The sequence below is a fragment of the Zingiber officinale genome, chromosome 11A (genome assembly GCF_018446385.1).
Source record: "Zingiber officinale cultivar Zhangliang chromosome 11A, Zo_v1.1, whole genome shotgun sequence".
In the NCBI taxonomy this organism is placed as follows: Eukaryota; Viridiplantae; Streptophyta; class Magnoliopsida; order Zingiberales; family Zingiberaceae; genus Zingiber; species Zingiber officinale.
The window spans coordinates 36884162-36902902 of NC_056006.1; the positions used below are offsets into that span (position 1 = coordinate 36884162).

Below are 18741 nucleotides of genomic sequence, written 5' to 3' on the forward strand. Positions count from 1 at the left end.
ACCACCGTCTCTAGCAAGCATTCACGATATATTCCAAGTGTCCATGTTGAGGAGATATATACCCGACCCAACACATGTTCTGTCAGATATATCAGTTTTCATTCGGCCTGACGTTACCTACGAGGAGGTCCCAGTATGAATTTTGGACCATAAAGAGCGTCAGTTGCGGAATAAGACTATCCGGCTGGTTAAACTTGGATAGCAGTATCATTCTGACGAGGAGGCTACCTGGGAGCTCGAGGATACGATTCGAGTTTGATACCCCCATCTTTTTACTTGAGGTATGTCAGTTATATTTTCGTTCAGTATTTATACTGTTTAGCTATTGCTAGTACTTGCTGATGGTAAATAACAAAATTTGGGGACCAAATTTTTATTAGTGAGGGAGAATATAAAATATTATAATAAAATAATAATAAAATAATAAGGTTTAATAGACGAATAACCTTAATAAAATTTTTAGAAATTTTCTGAGAATTTTTTCGGAGCTCGTATGATGAATTTAAGGGGATGAATTTATAGGTTTAGGAAAAACCTATTTGGAATATCCATTTAGTGGGAGTTAATTGAGGAGTCAACCTAAGGTTTAATTAATTAAACCTAAGTTAGGATTATAAAAGCTTTTATTTATTTATTTATTTTCTTCTCTCCCTCACGTCGACTTCTCTTCTTTTTCCCCGATTCATCTTCTCTTCTCCTGGCCAAGCCCTAACTCTTCCTTCTCCTATCTCGTCGACACCTTCGTTCCTGATTTCCTTTCCTCCCTTTTTCCTCCAATCGCCTAAGCTGGATCGCAATGCCTTCAGTGTCACCATTCGGATCTCGGAGACTAGCCAGGGAGCAACCACAGTTGTCGCGAGAGGCGATGTCGTGGGACATCGCAAGAGCCACAAAGCCCTCACCGTCGGTCGAAGCTCCTTTCCCCTGGTCCCCTGGCTTGTTGTGTGTGCCCTAGTCGGCTGATTCATCTCCTCAGTCACCATTTGTGATTCGATTGTCGCTGGAGTTGCCTCGTCTCCAGATGCCGCTTTAATCAGAGGAAGGACTCACACCTCCACCATCAGGGGCAGCACCTCCTTTCCCCTCTCTGTCGTAAGACATCGCAAACCACAGCGCCGACGTTGTCGATCACTGACATTGTCCTTGGCATAGCTGACGGTTGCCATTGATCTGATCACAAGAAGGTATGGTGGGTTGTTGATCTTTGTTTCCCTTTTCTGTCTGATTATCACCATGGATTGTCACTAGATCAGTGATGTTCTAGATTATAGATACCACCTACATGAGGCGACCTCATCGCGTACTATATCCGGCTACCATAGTAGACCGACATCCCTGAGGTGGTGAGGCTGTTGGATGGATTTATCACTTCTGAAGAAAGAGCCCAGTTTCATGCCATAGAGGTAATAAAATCTGTAGATTACAGATTTTGGAATGCTAGAGTTTCTAATGTGTGTAAGAATTTGAAGTGTGGAGGGGCTAGTGGTGTGGATTAGATTGGTTATTAATAGTAGGTTGAGGGGATAGTTTCCTTTCAAAAGGATTGCTATAATTATACTTGGAACCAGTTCATTTTTAGCTCGAGGACTAATTCGTGATTGGTAGACCCTAATCTAGTTAGCTTGTGGCAAGTTTAAGATTAAGTGATCAGAAATAACCTAATCACCGGGATGGATTAAATTAAGGATTTGGTTAGATTTGATTTGATCAACAAAGAGAAATTAAGCAAGGTTAACTAAATGTTTTGGGGTTTAGCTATTTGATTCAAAATGTAATTTCATCGTTTGTAGAATATGTAATTAGATAAATTACATCATGTGATTTGTAGGACATTGATTTGACACGAGCGTCTTAACGTGGAACGGTGGAAGTTGTATTGGTACAGTCTACATAATAAAGGTGGGGTACCTTTGATTTATCTCTTTTGATATTGTCATTTTGATATGCATAATAGGTTATAGCTAGTAGTAATGGTTGTTGATCCTGTCCGAGCACTGAGTCGATGGACACTGGGGATGTGGCACTCTCCGCTGTCTTCGACTGGTGATGTAGATCTCCAGCGAACCTGCAAAGAAGCCGAGTCGGGAGGGGTTTCCCGGCGACGACCCTCCGACGCTCAAGTCAGGCAGCGAAGAAGAAGAAGACAACGTTACTGTGGTTATAGTGATCAAGATTTCATACCTCCGTCGAAGTCTGGGGGTCCTTATATAGGATCCCGGGGAGGTGTGAGCATGCTTCTCGATGCGAGCACGCTTCCCCAAACATACCTCAGTAGGGTTGTGTCAGAAAATCATGTCTGACGCCATTCCGTAATCGTCCGAGCATATCCCAGATGTGACGGTGGAAACTTCCACCGTACGATACTCTGTCCGCTTCGGCCGCCGACCATGCTGTTTGTCGACGGCAGGTGTCTCGAGGACGAAGTTACCAGTTGTCCTTTTTGTCTCCTAGGGCTCTTACCTGTTCCCGGGCCGAGCGGACAAGCCGCTCGGCGCTCATGGCCTCCAGGAATGTGCATACCTCGGCCTGGGCGGGGAAGCCCTGCTCATGTGCTCGGATGGAATTGCGCCTTATCATCCTGTGGCTCGGCCGAGCGGCCTGTCCGCTCGGCCCATAGACTCTTTTTACCTGAGCATCGGAAACTCGACCCCTGGTCGGACTGTCTCTCATCCAGTCCGGGAAATTCCTTGTTGGATGTCAGGTCGGCTGGATGCTCAGTCAGCCCGCTACTCCGCTCGGCAGGACCTTTGTCCATTCGGCACGACCTTGGGGTTGACCCTCTTGACCATTGACCTTCACGTGTCGTTGACCTCCTGCCAATGAGGGTCCCCCGTCCTTACCATCGGATCACATGCCTCCCCCTCAAGTCTAGTCGAAGGAGGCGCTAAGTCCGACTGACTGAACAGCGTCTAGGTGGTGTGTCTGCCGCTCATCCACCGAGATTAGTGTCCGACCATCTGGGGACTATGCAAGTAGGTAACACCGCTCGGCGTGTCCCCGGTTGGTACTTGGATAGTTTCATTTGCCTGTCGTTGTCCTATCGTTCTAACATCGGTCACACTGATTTTCCTTAGAAAACTCCTCGGCATTTGCGTAAATCATCGTCATTAATGCTGAGCACGCGGCCACACTCGCATGATGGTGTTCATTAAATGCGACCCGTGAGCGATCGCCACGTGGTCACGCATTCGTCACCGTTCACTCGAGCCGTCAGGTTTGATGTGACCTTTGGCTTTTTCAAATTTGACGATCAGATCCCCTCCTTGGATCCCGTAACCTGGATCAGACAGCTCCGGTTGATCGAGCCCAATGTTTATAAGCATCTTTCCTCTTCGGCCGCTTCACGATATCGCGTGCGCATCGGAAAGCTTCTGCTTCGTCTCGTCCAACACTCTGGCGAGCTTGCTGCTTTGCTTTTTAGTGATCCACCACCTCCTCCTTCGGTCCTATCCTTTGTAAGGCCCTTTCACCCTTTTCCTTTCAGTTCCTTCATGCTTTCTTCGCCCTTCTCGCTGTTTTCATGCTCGTTTGGACACTGTTCTGACCATCCTGCTTGTCAAACTTCGATTTCCTCTGTGTCGTTCCTTGTCTTTGATAATGGCCAGTTCTTCTCGTCCATCCGACCTCGCCCCCAGCCTCTGGTATACCACCACTGAGAGCCGGTTCGATGAGAGGGATGTGCTGAGCCTTACCTGAACCTTTGAACTTCCCTCTGACCATGAACTGATATTAGCCACACCTTCCGATCGGCCACATGACCCTCCGACCGGCACTGTTTTTTTTTTCCGAGACCAGTTCGTGGCCGGTCTGCGCTTCCCTATTCATTCGTTCATCCTTGAGGTGTGTAACTATTTCCGCCTTCCGCTCGGCCAACTCGTCCCTAACTCCTTCAGGTTGCTGTGCGGGGTGGTCGTCCTCTTTAGGTTGCACGGCATCCCCTTAGTCCCTAAGACCTTCCACTACTTCTACTACCCCAAACAGTCTGAGTGGGGAACCTTTCTCTTCTAATCGCGGATCGGTCTAGTCTTCTTCGATAAGATGCCGACCTCGAACAAGCATTGGAAGGAAAATTATTTCTATCTTCGTTTTCCCGAGCGGTCGTCCTTTCGCACTAAATGGCAAACCACTGTGCCGAGCCCGCCGGATCTCGGTAAATATAAGAGCCATCCAGACTACCTTCACGCAGCCAATTTGCTAGCCGGGCAAAGATTCAACATCAACAAGCTGCTCTACGAGGGGGTGCTATATATATTTGGACTGAGCCCGATCAGAACGAAGCTTCCGAGCAGCATGGGTAAGCATTTCCCTTGTCCCCCTTCCTTTTGGACTAACTGATTTATTCTTCTTTTATGCAACTGACATTATGTGGCGCGCCAAAGTTGCTGATCAGCTAAAGTTGAAAGTTGTCGAGGTGGAAGCAACAGCCGCGAAGGAGATGGTCGATCTGGGTATCGAACCGGTCGGCTCGCACGAAGGGGAAAGTGCAGAAGCTTCACCTACGGTTGGAGAGTCAGCCGCTTGGACTTCTGCAACTGCACCGGTCGGTGACGCTATCTCATCCGCCGGACAACCGGTATCGGAAGAAGCAGGGCACTCGACCGAGGACTCGCCACTGATCATACGCAAACGGCGCCGGACGGATCTCCACACCCAGTCAACTACATCTGTGGAGCCATTGACTGAGCCGACCGGCGACCCTACTATAACAATCGCCCCGGCCCCTGCTCCAATCGAGGCCATTTCTTCAGATCGAACTCCTTCCCAGCTTGATCTACCAGTGGCTTCTCTCGGCGTGCCGCCCTTCAGTTCCCAGCCCCGAGCTCCTCTTCGGCTTAGGCGTTCGGGTATAATATCCGCCCCACTCGGTGAATCATCTAGGCGCGCCACCTCAGCTCAATCTGATCCGAGCGGCCGTCGAGTGGTTAAGGTCGTCCTCCACCTCCCAACAGAAGAATTTCTTCTAGCGGCTGACCGGCCAGTCGCTCCTGAGCATCAGGTTACTATCCGCGGACCACTCGCCAGGATATGGGAGGATGCGAGGGTTCGTGTCACCTTGATGACTCTCGGTCAACTCGGCGATAGCCACTTGCAGCAAGCTACCGGGGTATGTTTCTTAACACCATACGCCCTTATTTGACTTGGTTCGTGATATTGTTTCCTCTGTGCGCAGACTTGGGTAGAGAATATCGCGGTCAGTAACCGCCTGGCTGCACTGGATGAAGAATTAAAAAAGCTTCAAATTTCCGGAGGGGTGCCAGCCCAAGGGCCCTCATATGACACGCTTCGAGCCGAACTAAGCAAATCGGAGAAATTACTGGCGGCCGAACGACACAAGTCCTCTGGCGTGGAGACCCGGGTAGCGGGCCTTGAAGCCCAAGTCAAGTCTCATGACCGGGAGATGAAGCTGGCGACCAATAGAAAAAATACAGTCATCTCCGATTTAGAGGCAAAGAATGTCCAGGCCCGAGCGCTAGAGCAGTGTGTCAAAGAGCTAGCCGATCTGCTATCTGCTAAGAAGGAGGGCCGATCGGCCTCCGAAGCTAGACTTCAAGGAGAAAAGAAAGATCTCCAAGACGCCCTTGATGCTTTCGGAGCGGCACTAAAGGAATATCAAGACGGCGAATCAGGCCGCTTTGAAGTGATGAAACAAAACTATCTCTGCTCGGACGAATTCAGCGAGAAATTTAGCGATCGGCTAGTTCTAGCCTTTGAGGAAGCCATCCGGGCGACAACAGTTTATCTGAAGGTTAAGGGCCAACTTCCGGAGACGGCCTCCATCACTCCTAAAGACTTTGCCGGTTTACTAGAGACCATCCCCGAGCCCCTTTTTGAAGCCTTGGACTGAGAAGCGTCTTTTACTTGTCTCTGTCTATGTTTTGGAGTTTTGTCTGTATGCTCGCCGTCCGGCGAGTTAACATTAATGCCTTTAATTCGACTTTTAACTTGTCTGCGTATTTTTCGACAGTGGGTCAATAAAACTTCTCCTCTGTTGATGTTATTTCTTCGAACGTATTTTTCCCCGAGTGGTATTTAGTAGTCCTCGGGCCGGGGGGTTTATAGTCGCCGGTCCGACTCTAGAGTTTAACGTCGCCGCTCGACGGTCTTCAAGCCGGGGGGTTTATAGTCGCCGGTCCGACTCTAGAGTTTAATGTCGCCGCTCGACGGTCTTCAAGCCGGGGGATTTATAGTTGCCGGTCCGACTCTAGAGTTTAACGTTGCCGCTCGACGGTCTTCAAGCCGGGGGTTTATAGTCCCCGGTTTGACTCTAGAGTTTAACGTTGCCACTCAACGGTCTTCAAGCCGGGGGGGTTATAGTCCCCGGTCCGACTCTAGAGTTTAACGTCGCCGCTCGACAGTCTTCAAGCCGGGGGTTTATAGTCGCCGGTCCGACTCTAGAGTTTAACGTTGCCGCTCGACGGTCTTCAAGCCGGGGGTTTAGGTTTATAGTCGTCGGTCCGACTCTAGAGTTTAACGTCGCCGCTCGACGGCCTTCAAGCCGGGGGGTTTATAGTCGCCGGTCCGACTCTAGAGTTTAACGTCACCGCTCGACGGTCTTCAAGCCTGGAGGTTTATAGTCGCCGGTCCGACTCTAGAGTTTAACGTCGCCGCTCGATAGTCTTCAAGTAGTTTGCCGTTCGGCGAATAACGCTCAGTGTTGGGTTCTTCGGGCCGCGAAAACCGCTTTTTTGCGTCGCGGAAACCCCGAGTCACCTAAAGCCATGGATCTCGTGCAAAGATTCGTAAACAAAATTATCGAAAAACCTTTTTTTTTTCTTGTACAAGTTTGTAAAAACTTTAGATCTACACTAAAGTTAAGATCATTACCCTTGTAGCGAAGCCCTTCGCGTTCCCGCTTGTCCAAGATGTCGTCGGATCTCTAGTTGTCAAAGTAGACAACCTCTATATGTATCCACACGGACACAAGTAGAAGGAGATGACCAAAACACAAGGTGTGCTAGCACCAATGGAGTGTTCGGCCAAGGAATGGGAGAAGGAGAAGAGAGAGCACACAAGGGAGAAGAAGAGTGAATGAAATCAATGAGAGGAAATTCAAACAACCCCTTAGCCATCAAGTGGTCGGCCACTCTAGGAGGTGTAACCCCCACATTAATTCCAATTAATGTGGAGACCATTAAGAGTTGTAACCCCCATGAGGTGGCACTTTAGGATGATGTGGATCAACACTATTGGTCCACATCTTGCCACCTCACTAAATGACATGGCAACAAGTGTAACCTCCTCATTTAATGTGGGCCGGCCACATTAAATGCTATGGAGGCTTGTAACCTCCATGAGGTGGCACACATTGATGATGTGGAGCAATCCTATTGGTCCACATCTTGCCAACTCACTAGTGATGTGGCAAAAAGTCAAGTCAAACATGACTTTTTCTCTTCCTCTCAAATCAAGTCAAACTTGATCAAATCTCTCTCATGGTTGATCTAATCCAACCATATGATTCAAGCCAACTTAATATAATGAATCTAATTCATTAAATTAAGTTGATTTAATGAGTCATAATCTAAATTAGACTCATTAAATACATGAATCAACTTGAGTCCAACTCAATTAGCCCAATTTGGATTACTCTTAATCCAATATGATTCATCAAATGAATCTAATCCTCTTAGTTCATCATATGAACCAAATCTCCATCTAATTGTCCTTAGTGTGTGACCCTATAGGTTCTTGTAACGTTGGCAATGCCCTAAACCCATTTAGGAGCATAAGTAATGAGCGGTATCTAGCAACACATCATTACTACCCAAGTTACAAGAATGTCGAGATCCGACATCACCTTGTGACTACCAATTGTGACTCCTCACAAAATATGTCATTGTCCTTCTATCTTAGACATCTAGATTGATCAATGTGAGGCATAGACTGTGTCATCCTCTAATCAATCTAAATCTTGAACTCCAAGTACACTCACTCGATCAAATGAGCTCAACATCTAATGTTGACTCATTTGGGCATGGCCATGCACTTCGTGGTCTAACTCTATCAAGAATATTGATGTCGCTCCCGTCATATGGGAGGGATATATCCCATCTACATCACTCACATCCCTCTGCATAATTTGTTACATACCCAGTAATCGCCTTTATAGTCCACCCTGTTACGGGTGACGTTTGACAAAACCAAAGTACATAACTCCTTATGTAGGGATCCATGGTGACTTCAGGTCTAAGGACTAATAGTCATACTAATAGCCACATGAGAAAGTATATGACACTCATATAACGATCCATGATACTTTCTCATGGCGGGTCATTCGATACATTCTCTAATGCGTACCCATGTGTCGACCGATATCTATATCCATGACTGTGAGATCAGTCATCGTGACCTACATGCTAGTCTTATTGTATTAACATTGTCCCTGAATGTTAATACTCGACTAGGAATGATTTAGAGTAGTGTTCCCTATATCATCTCACTATCGATTCAACCAATCGATTAATATAGGTAAGAACCTTCTACTCAAGGACGTTACTATACTTATTTTATCTGGCACTAATACAAATAAGCATAATAACCAAAAACCAAATGCTTTAATATATATACAAGAATATGATATACATGAGTCCATACAATCATCAAATGATTGGCTCTAGGGCTCTAACTAACACTTAGATTCTTCACAATTTTTCTTATCTTCAATCCTGCAGCCAAAGGATACAGACGAACGGAACATACATGAAATGAATTACACTGGTGCACCTTTTATCCAGCACGGTACGGCTGGAGGTGGTTTGCGCTCCATGGTCGATCTAGCCGCCGTCCGTCCCCATCTTCTAGGTAGTATGCACCCGATAGGAGCTTCTCGACGACTCTAAAGGGCCCCGCCCAGGGAGTTGCAATCTTGCTCACATCGCCGGCCGGCTTCACCTTCTTCCACACAAGATCACCGACCTGGAATGCTCTGGGAATTACATGCCTGTTGTAATTCTGTTTCATTCTCTGCTTGTACGCCATCAACCGGACGGCTGCTTTAGCTCTTGCTTCGTCCACCAGGTTCAACTCCAGCTGCCTCCGTTCGACGTTGTCCCCATCGTAGCTTAGGATCCGATCGGACTCCACTCCGACCTTGACTGGGATAACCGCCTTGCCTCCGTACACCAAGTGGAATGGTGTTACCCCCGTTCCCTCCTTTGGGGTTGTACGGATGGCCCAAAGTACGCCCGGCAGCTCGTCCACCCAGCTTCCTCCCATGTGATCGAGCCGAACCCGAAGTATTCGCAGGATCTCCCGATTGGTTACTTCGGCTTGACCGTTGCTCTAAGGATACGCCACGGAAGTGAAGTGTTGTTCGATGTCGTATCATTCGCACCATTCTCTGAGCTCCTGACCAACGAATTGCCGCCCGTTATCCGAAATGAGCCGACGAGGGATGCCGAACCGACAGATTATATGCTGCCAGATGAACTTTTTGACCATCTACTCGGTTATCTTGGCCAGTGGTTCGGCTTCGACCCACTTGGAGAAATAGTCGATCGCTACTAATAAAAACTTTCGTTGCCCGGTCGCCATAGGGAAAGGTCCTACTATATCCATACCCCACTGGTCGAATGGCCAGGACACCGTAGACGCCTTCATTTTTCCGTTGGCCTATGGGAGAAGTTGTGGTACCTCTGACAAGAAAGACAGGTAGCGACGGTCCGAGCGGCATCTTCCTGTAGGGTTGGCCAGAAATATCCGGCCAGCAGGATCTTCCTAACCAAAGATCGGGCGCCCGGATGACCTCCACAAGATCCTTGGTGTACCTCTTGGAGAATGTATTCTGCGTCCTCCGAGCTGACACACTTTAGCAGCAGTCGGGAGAATGCCTTCTTGTAAAGTTGATCCCCGATGAGCGTAAACCGGCTGACTCTCCTCCTCAATAGCTGGGCTTCCTCTCGATCGGACGACGTGGCCCCCGATCACAAAAATTATTTTATGGATGTCCTCCAATCGCTCGGGAATGTGAGGCCTTCCATCTGGTTGATGTGCGCCACTAGAGACACTTGCTCGATTGGTTGCTAGATGACGACCGGCGATATCGAACTGGCGAGCTTAGCTAGCTCGTTCACAGACTGGTTCTCAGCTCGGGGGATCTTCTGTATGGCCACTTCGACGAAGTTGGCCCTGAGCTTTTCAAAGGCCTCTGCATATAGCCTGAGCCTCGCATTGTTTATCTCAATGGACCCTGAGAGTTGCTGAGCGGCCAACTGGGAGTCTGAGAATAGCGTCACCCGACTAGCTCCCACGTGTCGTGCAGCCTGCAGGCCGGCTATGAGGGCCTCATACTCCACTTCATTATTGGTTGCTCGGTAGTCCACCCGGACGGACAGGTGCATCCGCTCTTCTTGAGGGGAAAGTAATAGGATACCAATTCCGCTTCCGAGCCGAGTGGACGATCCGTCCACAAATACTTTCCACATAGCTTCGGGCTTAGGATTTTGCACCTCGGTCACAAAATCTACCAAGGATTGCGCCTTAATCGCCGAGCGGGGTTGATACTGAATGTCGAATTCACTCAGTTCTGTTGTCCACTTGATGAGCCGCCCAGACACTTCTGGATTCAGGAGCACCCTTCCCAGCGGGCTGTTCATCATCACGATGATTGTATGCGCCAAAAAATAAGGGCGCAATCTCTGCGCTGCGAGGACCAAGGCAAAAGCCAACTTCTCGAGACCAGTGTAGCGAGATTCAGCATCCTTTAAAATGTGACTTAAGAAGTACAAGGGCTGCTCTTCGTTGTTCGACATTACTAATGCCGAGCCCACAGCATGCTCGGTCGAAGACAAGTAAATACGGAGCGGTTCTCCTACAACCGGTTTGGCCAGCACGGGCAAAGAATTGAGATAAGTCTTCAGCTTCTCGAACGCCCGATCGCATTCCTCGTCCCATTGAAACTTGGTAGCTTTGCGCAGAATCTTGAAGAAGGGGAGACTTCGGTCGGCCGTTCGGGAGATGAATCGTGATAGCACCGTTATTCGACCGGTGAGGCGCTGTACTTCTCGAAGATTTCTGGAAGGAGGCATATCTTGCAATGCTTTCACCTTGTTGGGATTCGCCTCTATGCCCCGCTCGGTCACAATATAGCCCAAGAAACGCCCACCTTTTGCTCCGAACAAGCACTTCTGGGGGTTCAACTTGACCTCGTATCTCCTCAGTGTCTAGAAAGTTTCTTCCAAATCTGCATAAAGGTCCGCCGCTCAGAAGGATTTGATAAGTATATCATCTACGTATACTTCCAAGTTGCGCCCAATTTGTTCCCGGAATACCTTATTCATCAGCCGCTGGTAGGTAGCTCCTGCGTTCTTCAGCCCGAATGACATTACATTGTAACAGTAAATGCCGTCTGCAGTGACGAAACTGACCTTCTCTTGATCTTCTCGGGCGAGCGGCACTTGATGGTAGCCCTGATAAGCATCCAACATGCATATCAGCTCGTACCCGGTTGTGGAGTCTACTAGTTGATCGATCCGGGGCAAAGGGTAGAAATCCTTCGGGCAGGCCTTGTTCAGATCCTAGAAGTCAATGCAGACTCTCCATTTGTTTCCTGGTTTGGAGACTAGCACCACGTTTGCGAGTCAGCTCGGGAACTGCACCTCCCATATGTGGCCGGCCTCCAAGAGCTTCTCCACCTCTGCCCGAATGATGATATTCTGTTCGGCACTGAAGTCCCTCTTCCTTTGCTTCACCGGCCGAGCATCCGGTCGGACGTGAAGCTCGTGCTGCGGTATGCTCGACGAGACTCCTGGCAGCTCGTGGGTCGACCAAGCGAAAATGTCACAATTTTTCTGGAGGCATCCGATCAGCTTCTCTTTCTGGCTTGCTTCCAGGTCGGCCGCTATGAAAGTCGTGGCCTCCGGTCATGCAGGGTGGATCTGTACCTCTTCCTTTTCTTCATAAACTAGAGAAGGTGGCTTTTCGGTTATAGCGTTTACCTCGACTCGTGGCACTTTCCAAGCGGATTTAGCCTCGGCTCGGAACATCTCTACATAGCATCGCCAAGCGGCAAGCTGATCTCCTCGGACCGCCCCAACTTGGTCTTCCACCGGGAACTTGATCTTCTGACAGAAGGTGGAGACGACCGCTCGAAACTCGTTGAGAGTCGGTCGCCCTAGGATAACATTGTACGCAGAGGGAGCGTCGACCACGATGAAGTTGGCTGTCCGCGTTCTTCTGAGTGGCTCCTCCCCCGGCGAGATAGCCAGCCGGACCTGTCCGACTAGCAAAACTTTGTTACCGGTGAACCCGTAGAGGGGGGTTGTCATCGGCAGCAACTCGGCTCAGTCGATTTGTAATTGGTCGAAGGCCTTCCGGAAGATTATGTTGACCGAGCTGCCTGTATCAATAAAGATGCGGTGAATAGTGTAGTTAACTATTATTGCTCAGATGATGAGGGCGTCATCATGCGGGATTTCAACTCCTTCGAGGTCCCTAGGCTCAAAGCTAATCTCGGGCCCTTTCGCCTGCTCCTGGCTGCAGCCAACCGCATGGATCGTCAGCTGCCTGGCGTGCGCCTTCCTTGCCCTGTTGGAGTCGCCTCCGGTTGGCCCTCCGACGATGATGTTGATTTCACCCCTCGATGCATTGCCTCTATTCTCCTCCTCCCGAGCGGATGGTCGGGGTCGCTCATGCGATGCCTGTGGAATGGCCCTGTACTGCTGGTTATCTTGTCGGTCGGGGGATCTCCTTTTTACATGCCGGCCAGGACTTTGGTGTTGACGTCGTCGGCTTGGCGAAGGCGATCGACGGCGATAGCTCCTTGGCATAGGATGAGCGATTGGGGGGAGCCTCCTGACAGTCGCGGGTGTTGTGAGTTGCTGACTGATGGAGCGAACAAAACATGGGAGTCTATATCTTCCCTTTTGGTTTAGGTCGATTGGCCACTACTAGTTGGACGGCGTGCGGCCTTGCTTGTTGATGAGGTCGGGCGACTTCTGCGCGGGGTCCTCTTGATGGTTGATAGTTGGAAGGCGACTTCCGTTCGGCTTAAGCTGGTGGCTCGGCTGGTGCTTCCTTTTTCCTCGTCATTTGCGCTTCTTCCACGTTGATATACTCGTTGGCCTTATTCAACATGTGGTCATAGCTGCAAGTGGCTTTCTGATGAGCGAACCGGAGAACTCACCGTCCACAAGCCCCTGTGTGAACGCGTTCATCATAGTTTCCGAGGTGATCGTCGGGATATCCATAGCCACCTGGTTGAAGCGTTGGATGTAAGCTCGGAGCGACTCCCTCGACCCTTGCTTGATGGCGAATAGACTGACGCTGGTTTTCTGATAGCGTCTGCTGCTCACGAAGTGGTGGAGAAAGGCCGTGCAGAACTCTTTGAAGCTCGTTATCGATCCGTACGGCAGCCTCCGGAACCACCGTTGCGCCGACCCAAAAAGGGTGGTGAGGAACACTTGGCACTTCACCCCATCTGTATATTGATGTAAAGTGGCGGTGTTGTCGAACTTACCAAGATGGTCATCCGGGTCAGTGGTCCCGTTGTATTCCCTGATCGCCGGAGGGGTGTAATGCCTTGGTAGTGGGTCACGCAGGATGACCTCGGAGAACTGTCTATTGATCTGCTTGGGAGACGAGTCTATCCGTGGCGCCTTGCCTTTTCTATTGTCCCGCGCGAGGGCCTCGTCTGACGAAGATCCTCGATCGAGGTTGGACTGAGCGACTTCTGACGGCGTTTGGAATAAAGCCCGATGGAACGGTATCGGGGCGGATGGAGCTTCCACCTAAGTGCCGGTCGGACCTTTGTTCTGGCCCCATATTGAGAGCTGCTCCGGTCGGTCGTCTGGTGCCGCCCGACCGCCTGATGTCGACGTTGCATGTTGCGCTAATCGATCGGCTTGAGCCTTTTGCTATTGCTCGACTATCTTGGCTGCTCGCGCTTAGATGAGTGAATCGAGCTCTTTGGGGGAGAGTGTCACCATGAGTTGGCGTCCAGCTTCTTCTATCTTCTTTGCTCGGATTCAGGTGCATTCCCACAGACGGCATGGCGCTCTCCGCTGTCTTTGACTGGTGATGTAGATCTCCGGCGAATCTGCAAAGAAGCTGTGCCGAGAGGGGTTTCCCGGCGACGACCCTCCGACGCTCAAGTCAGGCAGCGAAGAAGAAGAAGAAGAAGGCAACGTTACTGTTGCTACAGTGATCAAGATTTCATACCTCCGTCGAAGTCTGGGGGTCCTTATATAGGACCCCGGGAGGTGCGAGCACGTTTCTCGATGTGTGCACGCTTCCCCAAACATACCTCAGTAGGGTTGTATTAGAAAAGCATGCCTGACGTCATTTCGCAATCGTCCGAGCATATCCCGGATGTGACGGTGGAAACTTTCATCGTACGATACTCTGTCCGCTCCGGCCGTCGACCATGCTGTTTGTCGGCGGCAAGTGTCTCGAGGACGAAGTTACCAGTTGTCCTTTTTGTCTCCTAGTGCTCTTGCCTGTTCCCGGGCCGAGCGGACAAGCCGCTCGGCGCTCATGGCCTCCGGGAATGTGCATACCTCGGCCCGGGCGGGGAAGCCCTGCTCATGTGCTCGGATAGAATTGCGGCTTATCGTCCTGCGGCTCAGCCGAGCGGCCTGTCCGCTCGGCCCATAGACTCTTTTTACCTGAGCATCGGAAACCCGACCCCTGGTTGGGCTGTCTCTCGTCCGGTCCGGGAAATTCCTGGCCGGATGTTCGGTCGGCTGGATGCTCGGTCGGCCCGCTACTCCGCTTGGCACGACCGTTGTTTGTTCAACACAACCTTGGGGTTAACCCTCTTGACCATTGACCTTCACGTGTCGTTGACCTCCTGCCAATGATGGTCCCCCATCCTTACCACCAGATCAGTTGTATTTATATTTTCTGTTGGGTTTTTCGGGCCGCGAAAACTGCTTTTCGCGTCGCGGAAACCCCGAAAGCCCCAGCCACCGGATCTCGTGCAAAGAAAAACCATACGAAAAATCAAGTACGTGTTTAAAACTCCGATCTACAGTAGATCTATAAAAGAAAACTTTTATACCTTCGATGCGTGCCCTTTTCGTAATCCCGCAAGTCCAAGGTATGCCGGATCTCGAAGTTGTCAACGTAGACAACTCTCTAATGATATCCACACGAACAAGAAGTGGTCTCTAACACTCAAAGATGGAGAAGAGAGTACCCCAAGTGTGCTAGCACTTTCTAGGGCTCTTGGGTAGGATTTAAAAGAGAGAAAAAGAGAAAACAACAAGGAATCTTATACACTCACTAGTAGTATCCTCCTTTGTGACCTTCACTTTCCCTTATTCTCTTGGATGACAACTCACACACCTTCTCCCTCTATGAAACCTCACGGCAACAGCAAGAGAAGGAGAGGAAGAAGCTAGGAAGAAGATGAAGCATTAACACCCATCAATTGCCACAAAAACAAAACCTCCTTTTGCATTAGTGTGGTCGGCCACACCATTGTAACCTCCCCATTTAATGTGGTCGGCCACATTAAATGGAATGGGAGGTGTAACCTCTATGAGGTGGCACACCTCATGAGGTGGAGATGATGTGGCTGCCATGTAGGATGAGTCATCCTCCATGAAGTGACAATACATCAAGTCAAACTTGATGTTTCAATTTCCTATTTGGTCAAGTCAAAATTGATCAATTTTTCTTCCTTTGTTGAGTTGAATCCAACCTTTGACTCAAGTCAATTTCAATCTAATGAATCTCAATTCATTAATATAAATTGACTCAATGAATCAAATTTAAATTAAACTCATTCAACAATTGAATCTAATTGAGTCTAACTCAATAAGTCTAATTTAAATCAATTCGAATCCAATTGGTTCATCATATGAACCTAATCTACATCCACTTGTTCTTTGTGTGTGACCCAATAGGTTCTTGTAACGTTGGCAATGTTTCTAAACTCCTTTAAAAACATAAGCAATGAGCGGCATCTAGCAATACATCATTGCTACCCAAGTTACAAGAAATGTTGAGATCCAACATCACCTTGTGATTACTAATTGTGACTCCTCACAATATATGACAAGTGTCCTTCTATCCTAGACATCTAGATTGATCAATGTGAGGCATAGACCGTGTCATCCTCTAATCAATCTAAATCTTGAACTCCAAGTACACTCACTCGATCAAATGAGCTCAACATCTCATGTTGACTCATTTGGGCATTGCCATGCACTTCGTGGTCTAACTTTATCAAGAATACCGATGTCTCTCCCGTCATATAGGAGGGATAGATCCCATCTACATCACTCACATCCCTCTGCATAATTTGTTATATACCCAGTAATCGCCTTTATAGTCCACCCAGTTACGGGTGACGTTTGACGAAACCAAAGTACATAACTCCTTATGTAGGGATCTATGGTGACTTCAGGTCTAAGGACTAGTAGTCATACTAATAGCCACATGGGAAAGTATATGACACTCATATAACGATCCATGATACTTTCTCATGGCGGGTCATTCAGTATACATTCTCTAATGCATACCCATGTGTCAACTTGATATCTCTATATCCATGACTTGTGAGATCAAGTCATCGAGTTGACCTACATGCTAGTCTTATTGCATTAACATTGTCCCTGAATGTTAATACTCGACTAGGAATGATTAAGAGTAGTGTTCCCTATATCATCTCACTATCGATTCAACTAATCGATTGATATAGGTAAGAACCTTCTACTCAAGGACGTTATTATACTTAGTTTATTTGGCACCAATACAAGTAAGTATAATAACCAAACAAATACCTTTATTAATATAAAAATATGATACAATAAGTCTATAATACAATCATCAAATGATTGGCTCTAGGGCTCCCGCTAACAATTTCTTGGTATGTCACTACTTGATACTCGCAGTATGCACATATTGTTATCTGTTATGCATTTATGTTTATGCCTCTTGATTCTTGCTATATGTACTTATGTTCATAGAAGTAGTGACATACAATGCATTATCGGGTATAGGCCTAGCTACTAGATATACATGGCATGTGTACCTAGATTTATTATCTGACATGTATACCTAGTTTTATTATCTAGCATGTGTACCTAGATTTATTACCTGGCATGTATACGTAGATCCTTGTTATGGACTTGGATTTCCTTTTGGTACATAATATATGGAGGTTAATATTTTCAGAAGTTATATGCTTTAGTGTCATGCATCATTTTGCATGATTGCATGCTGAGCAATTGTTGGTTTCTTTATAGTTGAGCACACCACCAGTTACATGATCTGTACACACAACCACTCATGGGTTAGTGGTATATCAGGCAGGGTGTGTACAGTTTACTCTGTCAGGGCTCCGTTGGTCCACTCATGGGTAGTGTGCTTGCAGCGTGATAACGGGTACATAGGGAGATGAGAGCTTAGGCTCCCCCATTATATTTGGGGTAGAATGATAGGTGTACTCCGACAGCATCCCATTCACTCGATCACTCAGGAGTAGTGATGGTAGAGTGCACAGTTGTCATTGCCCTACTCACTCGATCTCACCATCGCATGTGAGATGGATGATTGACGTCAGGGGTGACCATGTCATTTGCATCATATGCATGGATTGCATTTATTGCTTGTGATGGCTGCATTTTGTATGCTGCATTTTGGTGGTTGCATATGATTGACATACATGTAGGAGACATTATGTATTTAGTCTGACGACCCTACACCTGTTGGTATGGTTCATACCCTTATGTTCGGATAGGAGGTCATGGTAAGTACAGTTTATTCTGTTGTTCAGTTTTGAATTACTTATTATTGTTCAGGAGACTGTACTGCATAATTATTAATGATAGTTATATCTTACAATGCATGTCTAATTGATACCCGCTGAGTTCTTGAATTCACTCCGTTGATTTATCTCTATTTCAGATTGAAGTCGCTTGGAGCATCCTATCTGTCAGTCCTATGTCACATCCGAAGACCATTTCCGGTTTCATTTATGTTTTATCTGGTTTATGTATTTGGTGGATTTAGTATTGTATATTCCGGTTTTGGTTCTGGAGTATTGCTACGTGGTATCGAGTATTGTTTTGTTGTGTTGTGTATGTTGGATTTTTTGGGCCACGAAAATCGCTTTTTCGCATCGCGGAAACCCCGAAACCCCCATGCCACTGGATCCGTGTGAAGTAAAACTTTCGAAAAACATTACGAGTACGAGTTTTAAGCTACTTCTAAACTAGGAGAAGGAATTACCCTTGATGCGAAGCCCTTCGCGTATCCCGCTCTTCCAAGTGATGACGGATCTCGAGGTTGTCAAGTGTACAACCCTCTAGAAGTATCCACACGAACAAATAGGTGGAGAAAACCTAACACAAAGGTGTGCTAGCACCTTGGTAAGGTTCAGCCAAGAGAGGAGAGGGAGAGAAAGAAGAGAAAGGAAGAAGATGAGTTGAATGAGCCTTGAACGAAATCAAAATTCCATTCATCACACAAAAGTGGTCGGCCACTATATTGTATCTCCTCTCATTTAATGTGGCCATTAAAATGAGGAGAAGATTTATAACCTCCATGAGGTGGCACACACATGTTCTAAACATGATGATGTGTAACACCATTATTGGCCACTTAATACCAACTCACAAATGAGGTGGCAAATAGTCAAGTCAAACTTGACTCTTCCTCTTCCTCTCAAGTCAAGTCAAACTTGACTTAATCTCTCTCATTGTTGATCTAATCCAACCATTTAATTCAATCCAATTTAATATAATGAATCAAATTCATTTAATTAAATTGATTCAATGAGTCATAATCTAAATT

The 18741-nt window shown here is 47.8% G+C and overlaps 1 long non-coding RNA gene across 2 annotated transcripts; it reads left to right on the forward strand.

Annotated features, from left to right (window-relative positions):
- The first annotated feature begins 665 nt into the window (after positions 1-665).
- LOC122032608 lies at positions 666-18036 on the forward strand. 2 transcript variants are annotated; one of them, XR_006126151.1, is made up of 3 exons: positions 666-1184; positions 1265-1403; positions 17854-18036. It is a non-coding gene; the product is annotated as an uncharacterized LOC122032608 (long non-coding RNA). The 2 variants fall into 2 exon arrangements; XR_006126152.1 differs by lacking the exon at positions 17854-18036 and adding an exon at positions 1829-1900.
- The last annotated feature ends 705 nt before the right edge of the window (positions 18037-18741 follow it).